Here is a 14,122-nt window from a genome sequence, read left to right as displayed (position 1 = left end):
TAATGGTCACTTAACACTCAGAAGGACTGAGGGCTGTAAAGGACACCTGCCCTAAAAAAGTGTGCTGAAGTAGGGAGTGGACAAAAAAATTCAAAACAGGCAAATGTTTCAAGAGGAGGGTATGAAGAGTTAAGTTTTATTCACACTCTTTTTAAAAAGAAGGAAAATGGATAAAAGCTCAACCTCAGGGAGTGTTAGACCCATGCAATCTAATCTACAAAAAGTTTCAACTTACACCAGTCGACTGACCATCAGCAAAAAGTCTACAAACAATAAATGCTGAAGGGGTTTTAGAGAACTGTGTACCCTCTACCTGCTGGTGAGACGTAAAGGGGTCACAGCCAATAATGAGAACAGAAAGGAGCTCTGTTTCAAAGTAAAAATGGAGGTACCGTTCAATCCAGCAGGCGCACCATTGGACCTCTCACCTGAGAAGACAAGAATCGAGAAGACACAGGCCGCAAAAGCTGCAGAGCAGCCTTATTCACAAGAGCCAAGAGAGTAAAGCAATCAAAATGTACAACAACAGGTGAATGGATAAAGAAGAAGTGGTCCATGTACACAATGGAATATTAGCTATGGAAAACAATGAACCATTGCTCTCTGAGGCACCACAAATGAGTCTGGAGATAATCATGAAACATGAGGTAGGTCGGAAAGCAAAAGACCTATACTCTATGATATCACTTATAGGCGTTATCTAATAACTGACACAAATGAACATATTTCCACAGAGAAAGACACTCACAGAGTTAGAAAACAAACTATGCTCATCTAAAAGGAAAGGTGGGGGGAATGGATAAATTAAGATTAGTGTTACTATATGGATACAAACACATATTATATACATATCTCAAAAAGACCGACAATATAGCAAGGGAGGTCTGCGGAACCCTCTGTAACATTTTACAAGGGAAGAGGATCTGTACTTGAATAGACATATGTAATGTACAAATGAACCAGATTGTGTACACCTAGGACAAACGATATGCTAAGCTTTGCCCCAATTAAAAAAAAATTTTAAAACCAAGAAGAAATAATGAGACATAAACTTATGGGGGTTTCTCCATGCACATTCCAATGTAATTTACAACCTAGGAACACGACTTCCAGAAAGGCTCTGCTGCCCTAGTACCCAGATTTGGGAATGGAGAAATGCTGCCTGCTTGAGGCCTCTTCCCACAACAGCAGCTTTAAACCCATTGCTAAAGGTCACTAAATATTCACCACACTTGCAGTTCGGTAAATGACACCTGCTCTCTAAAAAAATTCTGGGGTGGAAAATCGACCAAAAATTTCAAAAGAGGGCAACCTTCCAAGAGGACAATTTCAAGAGTTATACTGTACGCCCAACTGTTTCCTTTTTTGAACAGAAAAGAAAACGGCGGAGAAAAATAATGAGTTTTACGAATTTTCAACGACATGCAAACCCAAATTACAAAATCCTATCAGCTCACAGCAGCCAGAAGGGCCATTAGCATACAGGCTGCAAACAATAAATGCTGAAGCGATTGTGGAGAAATGCGTACCCTCGATTCTAAGGGGGACGTGGTAAGTGCCACTAATGAAAACGCAAAGAAGGTGCTTTGAAAAGGGAAACACGGTGCTACCAGTCAGTCAATCACACCCACTGCTGGGCCTATCACCTGAGAACATGAGAATCAAAAAGTCACAGGCTGGCAATCCTGCACTCCAACAATATTTACCATCGCCAACGCTTGGAAGCAATGAAAATGTCCATCAACCGAGGAATGCACAAAGTAGAAGTGGTCCACGTACACAGTGGAAAATTACTCCAATAAGAAATAAAAATTAAGTTTAAAAATCCAACAAAAGTAAGGAGACATCAGATTGTGTGGGTGTGTCCGGGCACACTCCACTCTAATTTATAACCGAGAAACACCACAGGCCGCAAGGGCTTTTCCCTAGGTACCAGGGTGGGGAACATAGAAAGGCTGCCACCCTCTGGCAGTTACCTGCACAAGCAGCTTTAAAGCCTGTGCTAATGGTCATTGCATAGGAACAAGTACTGCAGAACTGTAAATGAAACCTGCCCTCAAAATGTCTTGAGGGAGGTAATGGCCAAAACATTTCAAAATGTGACACATACTTTAAGAGAACCCTCTGAAGAACGAAGGGGTAATCACAGCTTGAAAAATAAAAAGGACATGTCTTAAAGCTCAATTTCAACGGATTATGAGGCACGTGCGAATTCAAGCACAAAGCGGTATCAGCTCACAAGTGGCAGAATAACCATCAGCAAGAAAACTACAAACAATAAATGCTGAAGGTGTTGTGGAGAAATGCCTACCCTCAACTTCAAGGGGGACGTAACTTGGAAAGGGCCACGAACGAGAACAGAAGGGAGGTGCCTTAAAAAGGTAAACATTGAGCTACCATATGATCCAGCAGGCCCACTCCTCGACCTATAATCTAAGAAGAGAGAATTGGAAAGACACAGGCAGGCAAATCTGCATGGCACAGTATTACAATAGCCAAGATATGGAAGTAACCAAGAAGTCCACCAACAGACGGGTGGACACAGAAGAACTCCTCCATGTACAGATGGAATATTCGCTAGTGAAAAAAATGAAACAATGCCATTTGCAGCACCATAGATGAGTCTAGACGTAATCACGCCACCTGTAGTAAGTGAGAAAGCAAAAGACACATATCCTATCATATCACTTTCAGGAGTACCTTCAAAATTGATACCAGTGAAGATATTTCCACAGAGAAAGGCAATCACAGATTCATTAAAAAACTTATGGTTCACCAAATAGAAAGGGATGAGGATTGGACACACTACCATATTGGGGTTAACAGAGATATACAAACCATGTGAAATATATAATCACCAAAGATGTACGGAAGACCAGGAGAAGACTACTCAACATTGTGTCATAACCTACATGGGAAAAGGATGCGAGGAAGAATAGATACACGTATATGTGTGAAAGAAGCACATCTTGCACACCTAGAACAAACAAGGCATTGTAATCAAATGTGCTGGGATAAAAAATAAAAAGTAAATTACAAATATGAACAAGAAGTAATGAGACATAACCTTAAAGGGCTTTTTCCTGGCACATTCCATTCTAATTTACAACCTAGAACACCACTTCCATTAAGCCTCTGTTTCCCTAGTAACCAAATTTGGTAAAGGAGAAATGCTGCCACCTTGTGGCCGTTTCCTGCAAGAGCAGCTTTAAACTCACAGCTAATGGTCACTTAACACTCAGAAGGACTGAGGGCTGTAAAGGACACCTGCCCTAAAAAAGTGTGCTGAAGTAGGGAGTGGACAAAAAAATTCAAAACAGGCAAATGTTTCAAGAGGAGGGTATGAAGAGTTAAGTTTTATTCACACTCTTTTTAAAAAGAAGGAAAATGGATAAAAGCTCAACCTCAGGGAGTGTTAGACCCATGCAATCTAATCTACAAAAAGTTTCAACTTACACCAGTCGACTGACCATCAGCAAAAAGTCTACAAACAATAAATGCTGAAGGGGTTTTAGAGAACTGTGTACCCTCTACCTGCTGGTGAGACGTAAAGGGGTCACAGCCAATAATGAGAACAGAAAGGAGCTCTGTTTCAAAGTAAAAATGGAGGTACCGTTCAATCCAGCAGGCGCACCATTGGACCTCTCACCTGAGAAGACAAGAATCGAGAAGACACAGGCCGCAAAAGCTGCAGAGCAGCCTTATTCACAAGAGCCAAGAGAGTAAAGCAATCAAAATGTACAACAACAGGTGAATGGATAAAGAAGAAGTGGTCCATGTACACAATGGAATATTAGCTATGGAAAACAATGAACCATTGCTCTCTGAGGCACCACAAATGAGTCTGGAGATAATCATGAAACATGAGGTAGGTCGGAAAGCAAAAGACCTATACTCTATGATATCACTTATAGGCGTTATCTAATAACTGACACAAATGAACATATTTCCACAGAGAAAGACACTCACAGAGTTAGAAAACAAACTATGCTCATCTAAAAGGAAAGGTGGGGGGAATGGATAAATTAAGATTAGTGTTACTATATGGATACAAACACATATTATATACATATCTCAAAAAGACCGACAATATAGCAAGGGAGGTCTGCGGAACCCTCTGTAACATTTTACAAGGGAAGAGGATCTGTACTTGAATAGACATATGTAATGTACAAATGAACCAGATTGTGTACACCTAGGACAAACGATATGCTAAGCTTTGCCCCAATTAAAAAAAAATTTTAAAACCAAGAAGAAATAATGAGACATAAACTTATGGGGGTTTCTCCATGCACATTCCAATGTAATTTACAACCTAGGAACACGACTTCCAGAAAGGCTCTGCTGCCCTAGTACCCAGATTTGGGAATGGAGAAATGCTGCCTGCTTGAGGCCTCTTCCCACAACAGCAGCTTTAAACCCATTGCTAAAGGTCACTAAATATTCACCACACTTGCAGTTCGGTAAATGACACCTGCTCTCTAAAAAAATTCTGGGGTGGAAAATCGACCAAAAATTTCAAAAGAGGGCAACCTTCCAAGAGGACAATTTCAAGAGTTATACTGTACGCCCAACTGTTTCCTTTTTTGAACAGAAAAGAAAACGGCGGAGAAAAATAATGAGTTTTACGAATTTTCAACGACATGCAAACCCAAATTACAAAATCCTATCAGCTCACAGCAGCCAGAAGGGCCATTAGCATACAGGCTGCAAACAATAAATGCTGAAGCGATTGTGGAGAAATGCGTACCCTCGATTCTAAGGGGGACGTGGTAAGTGCCACTAATGAAAACGCAAAGAAGGTGCTTTGAAAAGGGAAACACGGTGCTACCAGTCAGTCAATCACACCCACTGCTGGGCCTATCACCTGAGAACATGAGAATCAAAAAGTCACAGGCTGGCAATCCTGCACTCCAACAATATTTACCATCGCCAACGCTTGGAAGCAATGAAAATGTCCATCAACCGAGGAATGCACAAAGTAGAAGTGGTCCACGTACACAGTGGAAAATTACTCCAATAAGAAATAAAAATTAAGTTTAAAAATCCAACAAAAGTAAGGAGACATCAGATTGTGTGGGTGTGTCCGGGCACACTCCACTCTAATTTATAACCGAGAAACACCACAGGCCGCAAGGGCTTTTCCCTAGGTACCAGGGTGGGGAACATAGAAAGGCTGCCACCCTCTGGCAGTTACCTGCACAAGCAGCTTTAAAGCCTGTGCTAATGGTCATTGCATAGGAACAAGTACTGCAGAACTGTAAATGAAACCTGCCCTCAAAATGTCTTGAGGGAGGTAATGGCCAAAACATTTCAAAATGTGACACATACTTTAAGAGAACCCTCTGAAGAACGAAGGGGTAATCACAGCTTGAAAAATAAAAAGGACATGTCTTAAAGCTCAATTTCAACGGATTATGAGGCACGTGCGAATTCAAGCACAAAGCGGTATCAGCTCACAAGTGGCAGAATAACCATCAGCAAGAAAACTACAAACAATAAATGCTGAAGGTGTTGTGGAGAAATGCCTACCCTCAACTTCAAGGGGGACGTAACTTGGAAAGGGCCACGAACGAGAACAGAAGGGAGGTGCCTTAAAAAGGTAAACATTGAGCTACCATATGATCCAGCAGGCCCACTCCTCGACCTATAATCTAAGAAGAGAGAATTGGAAAGACACAGGCAGGCAAATCTGCATGGCACAGTATTACAATAGCCAAGATATGGAAGTAACCAAGAAGTCCACCAACAGACGGGTGGACACAGAAGAACTCCTCCATGTACAGATGGAATATTCGCTAGTGAAAAAAATGAAACAATGCCATTTGCAGCACCATAGATGAGTCTAGACGTAATCACGCCACCTGTAGTAAGTGAGAAAGCAAAAGACACATATCCTATCATATCACTTTCAGGAGTACCTTCAAAATTGATACCAGTGAAGATATTTCCACAGAGAAAGGCAATCACAGATTCATTAAAAAACTTATGGTTCACCAAATAGAAAGGGATGAGGATTGGACACACTACCATATTGGGGTTAACAGAGATATACAAACCATGTGAAATATATAATCACCAAAGATGTACGGAAGACCAGGAGAAGACTACTCAACATTGTGTCATAACCTACATGGGAAAAGGATGCGAGGAAGAATAGATACACGTATATGTGTGAAAGAAGCACATCTTGCACACCTAGAACAAACAAGGCATTGTAATCAAATGTGCTGGGATAAAAAATAAAAAGTAAATTACAAATATGAACAAGAAGTAATGAGACATAACCTTAAAGGGCTTTTTCCTGGCACATTCCATTCTAATTTACAACCTAGAACACCACTTCCATTAAGCCTCTGTTTCCCTAGTAACCAAATTTGGTAAAGGAGAAATGCTGCCACCTTGTGGCCGTTTCCTGCAAGAGCAGCTTTAAACTCACAGCTAATGGTCACTTAACACTCAGAAGGACTGAGGGCTGTAAAGGACACCTGCCCTAAAAAAGTGTGCTGAAGTAGGGAGTGGACAAAAAAATTCAAAACAGGCAAATGTTTCAAGAGGAGGGTATGAAGAGTTAAGTTTTATTCACACTCTTTTTAAAAAGAAGGAAAATGGATAAAAGCTCAACCTCAGGGAGTGTTAGACCCATGCAATCTAATCTACAAAAAGTTTCAACTTACACCAGTCGACTGACCATCAGCAAAAAGTCTACAAACAATAAATGCTGAAGGGGTTTTAGAGAACTGTGTACCCTCTACCTGCTGGTGAGACGTAAAGGGGTCACAGCCAATAATGAGAACAGAAAGGAGCTCTGTTTCAAAGTAAAAATGGAGGTACCGTTCAATCCAGCAGGCGCACCATTGGACCTCTCACCTGAGAAGACAAGAATCGAGAAGACACAGGCCGCAAAAGCTGCAGAGCAGCCTTATTCACAAGAGCCAAGAGAGTAAAGCAATCAAAATGTACAACAACAGGTGAATGGATAAAGAAGAAGTGGTCCATGTACACAATGGAATATTAGCTATGGAAAACAATGAACCATTGCTCTCTGAGGCACCACAAATGAGTCTGGAGATAATCATGAAACATGAGGTAGGTCGGAAAGCAAAAGACCTATACTCTATGATATCACTTATAGGCGTTATCTAATAACTGACACAAATGAACATATTTCCACAGAGAAAGACACTCACAGAGTTAGAAAACAAACTATGCTCATCTAAAAGGAAAGGTGGGGGGAATGGATAAATTAAGATTAGTGTTACTATATGGATACAAACACATATTATATACATATCTCAAAAAGACCGACAATATAGCAAGGGAGGTCTGCGGAACCCTCTGTAACATTTTACAAGGGAAGAGGATCTGTACTTGAATAGACATATGTAATGTACAAATGAACCAGATTGTGTACACCTAGGACAAACGATATGCTAAGCTTTGCCCCAATTAAAAAAAAATTTTAAAACCAAGAAGAAATAATGAGACATAAACTTATGGGGGTTTCTCCATGCACATTCCAATGTAATTTACAACCTAGGAACACGACTTCCAGAAAGGCTCTGCTGCCCTAGTACCCAGATTTGGGAATGGAGAAATGCTGCCTGCTTGAGGCCTCTTCCCACAACAGCAGCTTTAAACCCATTGCTAAAGGTCACTAAATATTCACCACACTTGCAGTTCGGTAAATGACACCTGCTCTCTAAAAAAATTCTGGGGTGGAAAATCGACCAAAAATTTCAAAAGAGGGCAACCTTCCAAGAGGACGATTTCAAGAGTTATACTGTACGCCCAACTGTTTCCTTTTTTGAACAGAAAAGAAAACGGCGGAGAAAAATAATGAGTTTTACGAATTTTCAACGACATGCAAACCCAAATTACAAAATCCTATCAGCTCACAGCAGCCAGAAGGGCCATTAGCATACAGGCTGCAAACAATAAATGCTGAAGCGATTGTGGAGAAATGCGTACCCTCGATTCTAAGGGGGACGTGGTAAGTGCCACTAATGAAAACGCAAAGAAGGTGCTTTGAAAAGGGAAACACGGTGCTACCAGTCAGTCAATCACACCCACTGCTGGGCCTATCACCTGAGAACATGAGAATCAAAAAGTCACAGGCTGGCAATCCTGCACTCCAACAATATTTACCATCGCCAACGCTTGGAAGCAATGAAAATGTCCATCAACCGAGGAATGCACAAAGTAGAAGTGGTCCACGTACACAGTGGAAAATTACTCCAATAAGAAATAAAAATTAAGTTTAAAAATCCAACAAAAGTAAGGAGACATCAGATTGTGTGGGTGTGTCCGGGCACACTCCACTCTAATTTATAACCGAGAAACACCACAGGCCGCAAGGGCTTTTCCCTAGGTACCAGGGTGGGGAACATAGAAAGGATGCCACCCTCTGGCAGTTACCTGCACAAGCAGCTTTAAAGCCTGTGCTAATGGTCATTGCATAGGAACAAGTACTGCAGAACTGTAAATGAAACCTGCCCTCAAAATGTCTTGAGGGAGGTAATGGCCAAAACATTTCAAAATGTGACACATACTTTAAGAGAACCCTCTGAAGAACGAAGGGGTAATCACAGCTTGAAAAATAAAAAGGACATGTCTTAAAGCTCAATTTCAACGGATTATGAGGCACGTGTGAATTCAACCACAAAGCGGTATCAGCTCACAAGTGGCAGAATAACCATCAGCAAGAAAACTACAAACAATAAATGCTGAAGGTGTTGTGGAGAAATGCCTACCCTCAACTTCAAGGGGGACGTAACTTGGAAAGGGCCACGAACGAGAACAGAAGGGAGGTGCCTTAAAAAGGTAAACATTGAGCTACCATATGATCCAGCAGGCCCACTCCTCGACCTATAATCTAAGAAGAGAGAATTGGAAAGACACAGGCAGGCAAATCTGCATGGCACAGTATTACAATAGCCAAGATATGGAAGTAACCAAGAAGTCCACCAACAGACGGGTGGACACAGAAGAACTCCTCCATGTACAGATGGAATATTCGCTAGTGAAAAAAATGAAACAATGCCATTTGCAGCACCATAGATGAGTCTAGACGTAATCACGCCACCTGTAGTAAGTGAGAAAGCAAAAGACACATATCCTATCATATCACTTTCAGGAGTACCTTCAAAATTGATACCAGTGAAGATATTTCCACAGAGAAAGGCAATCACAGATTCATTAAAAAACTTATGGTTCACCAAATAGAAAGGGATGAGGATTGGACACACTACCATATTGGGGTTAACAGAGATATACAAACCATGTGAAATATATAATCACCAAAGATGTACGGAAGACCAGGAGAAGACTACTCAACATTGTGTCATAACCTACATGGGAAAAGGATGCGAGGAAGAATAGATACACGTATATGTGTGAAAGAAGCACATCTTGCACACCTAGAACAAACAAGGCATTGTAATCAAATGTGCTGGGATAAAAAATAAAAAGTAAATTACAAATATGAACAAGAAGTAATGAGACATAACCTTAAAGGGCTTTTTCCTGGCACATTCCATTCTAATTTACAACCTAGAACACCACTTCCATTAAGCCTCTGTTTCCCTAGTAACCAAATTTGGTAAAGGAGAAATGCTGCCACCTTGTGGCCGTTTCCTGCAAGAGCAGCTTTAAACTCACAGCTAATGGTCACTTAACACTCAGAAGGACTGAGGGCTGTAAAGGACACCTGCCCTAAAAAAGTGTGCTGAAGTAGGGAGTGGACAAAAAAATTCAAAACAGGCAAATGTTTCAAGAGGAGGGTATGAAGAGTTAAGTTTTATTCACACTCTTTTTAAAAAGAAGGAAAATGGATAAAAGCTCAACCTCAGGGAGTGTTAGACCCATGCAATCTAATCTACAAAAAGTTTCAACTTACACCAGTCGACTGACCATCAGCAAAAAGTCTACAAACAATAAATGCTGAAGGGGTTTTAGAGAACTGTGTACCCTCTACCTGCTGGTGAGACGTAAAGGGGTCACAGCCAATAATGAGAACAGAAAGGAGCTCTGTTTCAAAGTAAAAATGGAGGTACCGTTCAATCCAGCAGGCGCACCATTGGACCTCTCACCTGAGAAGACAAGAATCGAGAAGACACAGGCCGCAAAAGCTGCAGAGCAGCCTTATTCACAAGAGCCAAGAGAGTAAAGCAATCAAAATGTACAACAACAGGTGAATGGATAAAGAAGAAGTGGTCCATGTACACAATGGAATATTAGCTATGGAAAACAATGAACCATTGCTCTCTGAGGCACCACAAATGAGTCTGGAGATAATCATGAAACATGAGGTAGGTCGGAAAGCAAAAGACCTATACTCTATGATATCACTTATAGGCGTTATCTAATAACTGACACAAATGAACATATTTCCACAGAGAAAGACACTCACAGAGTTAGAAAACAAACTATGCTCATCTAAAAGGAAAGGTGGGGGGAATGGATAAATTAAGATTAGTGTTACTATATGGATACAAACACATATTATATACATATCTCAAAAAGACCGACAATATAGCAAGGGAGGTCTGCGGAACCCTCTGTAACATTTTACAAGGGAAGAGGATCTGTACTTGAATAGACATATGTAATGTACAAATGAACCAGATTGTGTACACCTAGGACAAACAATATGCTAAGCTTTACCCCAATTAAAAAAATTTTTAAAACCAAGAAGAAATAATGAGACATAAACTTATGGGGGTTTCTCCATGCACATTCCAATGTAATTTACAACCTAGGAACACGACTTCCAGAAAGGCTCTGCTGCCCTAGTACCCAGATTTGGGAATGGAGAAATGCTGCCTGCTTGAGGCCTCTTCCCACAACAGCAGCTTTAAACCCATTGCTAAAGGTCACTAAATATTCACCACACTTGCAGTTCGGTAAATGACACCTGCTCTCTAAAAAAATTCTGGGGTGGAAAATCGACCAAAAATTTCAAAAGAGGGCAACCTTTCAAGAGGACAATTTCAAGAGTTATACTGTACGCCCAACTGTTTCCTTTTTTGAACAGAAAAGAAAACGGCGGAGAAAAATAATGAGTTTTACGAATTTTCAACGACATGCAAACCCAAATTACAAAATCCTATCAGCTCACAGCAGCCAGAAGGGCCATTAGCATACAGGCTGCAAACAATAAATGCTGAAGCGATTGTGGAGAAATGCGTACCCTCGATTCTAAGGGGGACGTGGTAAGTGCCACTAATGAAAACGCAAAGAAGGTGCTTTGAAAAGGGAAACACGGTGCTACCAGTCAGTCAATCACACCCACTGCTGGGCCTATCACCTGAGAACATGAGAATCAAAAAGTCACAGGCTGGCAATCCTGCACTCCAACAATATTTACCATCGCCAACGCTTGGAAGCAATGAAAATGTCCATCAACCGAGGAATGCACAAAGTAGAAGTGGTCCACGTACACAGTGGAAAATTACTCCAATAAGAAATAAAAATTAAGTTTAAAAATCCAACAAAAGTAAGGAGACATCAGATTGTGTGGGTGTGTCCGGGCACACTCCACTCTAATTTATAACCGAGAAACACCACAGGCCGCAAGGGCTTTTCCCTAGGTACCAGGGTGGGGAACATAGAAAGGCGGCCACCCTCTGGCAGTTACCTGCACAAGCAGCTTTAAAGCCTGTGCTAATGGTCATTGCATAGGAACAAGTACTGCAGAACTGTAAATGAAACCTGCCCTCAAAATGTCTTGAGGGAGGTAATGGCCAAAACATTTCAAAATGTGACACATACTTTAAGAGAACCCTCTGAAGAAAGAAGGGGTAATCACAGCTTGAAAAATAAAAAGGACATGTCTTAAGGCTCAATTTCAACGGATTATGAGGCACGTGCGAATTCAACCACAAAGCGGTATCAGCTCACAAGTGGCAGAATAACCATCAGCAAGAAAACTACAAACAATAAATGCTGAAGGTGTTGTGGAGAAATGCCTACCCTCAACTTCAACGGGGACGTAACTTGGAAAGGGCCACGAACGAGAACAGAAGGGAGGTGCCTTAAAAAGGTAAACATTGAGCTACCATATGATCCAGCAGGCCCACTCCTCGACCTATAATCTAAGAAGAGAGAATTGGAAAGACACAGGCAGGCAAATCTGCATGGCACAGTATTACAATAGCCAAGATATGGAAGAAACCAAGAAGTCCACCAACAGACGGGTGGACACAGAAGAACTCCTCCATGTACAGATGGAATATTCGCTAGTGAAAAAAATGAAACAATGCCATTTGCAGCACCATAGATGAGTCTAGACGTACTCACGCCACCTGTAGTAAGTGAGAAAGCAAAAGACACATATCCTATTATATCACTTTCAGGAGTTACTTCAAAATTGATACCAGTGAAGATATTTCCACAGAGAAAGGCAATCACAGATTCATTAAAAAACTTATGGTTCACCAAATAGAAAGGGATGAGGATTGGACACACTACCATATTGGGGTTAACAGAGATATACAAACCATGTGAAATATATAATCACCAAAGATGTACGGAAGACCAGGAGAAGACTACTCAACATTGTGTCATAATCTACATGGGAAAAGGATGCGAGGAAGAATAGATACACGTATATGTGTGAAAGAAGCACATCTTGCACACCCAGAACAAACAAGGCATTGTAATCAAATGTGCTGGGATAAAAAATAAAAAGTAAATTACAAATATGAACAAGAAGTAATGAGACATAACCTTAAAGGGCTTTTTCCTGGCACATTCCATTCTAATTTACAACCTAGAACACCACTTCCATTAAGCCTCTGTTTCCCTAGTAACCAAATTTGGTAAAGGAGAAATGCTGCCACCTTGTGGCCGTTTCCTGCAAGAGCAGCTTTAAACTCACAGCTAATGGTCACTTAACACTCAGAAGGACTGAGGGCTGTAAAGGACACCTGCCCTAAAAAAGTGTGCTGAAGTAGGGAGTGGACAAAAAAATTCAAAACAGGCAAATGTTTCAAGAGGAGGGTATGAAGAGTTAAGTTTTATTCACACTCTTTTTAAAAAGAAGGAAAATGGATAAAAGCTCAACCTCAGGGAGTGTTAGACCCATGCAATCTAATCTACAAAAAGTTTCAACTTACACCAGTCGACTGACCATCAGCAAAAAGTCTACAAACAATAAATGCTGAAGGGGTTTTAGAGAACTGTGTACCCTCTACCTGCTGGTGAGACGTAAAGGGGTCACAGCCAATAATGAGAACAGAAAGGAGCTCTGTTTCAAAGTAAAAATGGAGGTACGTTCAATCCAGCAGGCGCACCATTGGACCTCTCACCTGAGAAGACAAGAATCGAGAAGACACAGGCCGCAAAAGCTGCAGAGCAGCCTTATTCACAAGAGCCAAGAGAGTAAAGCAATCAAAATGTACAACAACAGGTGAATGGATAAAGAAGAAGTGGTCCATGTACACAATGGAATATTAGCTATGGAAAACAATGAACCATTGCTCTCTGAGGCACCACAAATGAGTCTGGAGATAATCATGAAACATGAGGTAGGTCGGAAAGCAAAAGACCTATACTCTATGATATCACTTATAGGCGTTATCTAATAACTGACACAAATGAACATATTTCCACAGAGAAAGACACTCACAGAGTTAGAAAACAAACTATGCTCATCTAAAAGGAAAGGTGGGGGGAATGGATAAATTAAGATTAGTGTTACTATATGGATACAAACACATATTATATACATATCTCAAAAAGACCGACAATATAGCAAGGGAGGTCTGCGGAACCCTCTGTAATATTTTACAAGGGAAGAGGATCTGTACTTGAATAGACATATGTAATGTACAAATGAACCAGATTGTGTACACCTAGGACAAACAATATGCTAAGCTTTACCCCAATTAAAAAAATTTTTAAAACCAAGAAGAAATAATGAGACATAAACTTATGGGGGTTTCTCCATGCACATTCCAATGTAATTTACAACCTAGGAACACGACTTCCAGAAAGGCTCTGCTGCCCTAGTACCCAGATTTGGGAATGGAGAATTGCTGCCTGCTTGAGGCCTCTTCCCACAACAGCAGCTTTAAACCCATTGCTAAAGGTCACTAAATATTCACCACACTTGCAGTTC

The sequence above is a fragment of the Eschrichtius robustus genome, chromosome 8 (assembly GCF_028021215.1).
Source record: "Eschrichtius robustus isolate mEscRob2 chromosome 8, mEscRob2.pri, whole genome shotgun sequence".
NCBI classification, from domain to species: Eukaryota; Metazoa; Chordata; class Mammalia; order Artiodactyla; family Eschrichtiidae; genus Eschrichtius; species Eschrichtius robustus.
This window is presented reverse-complemented; position numbering follows the sequence as displayed.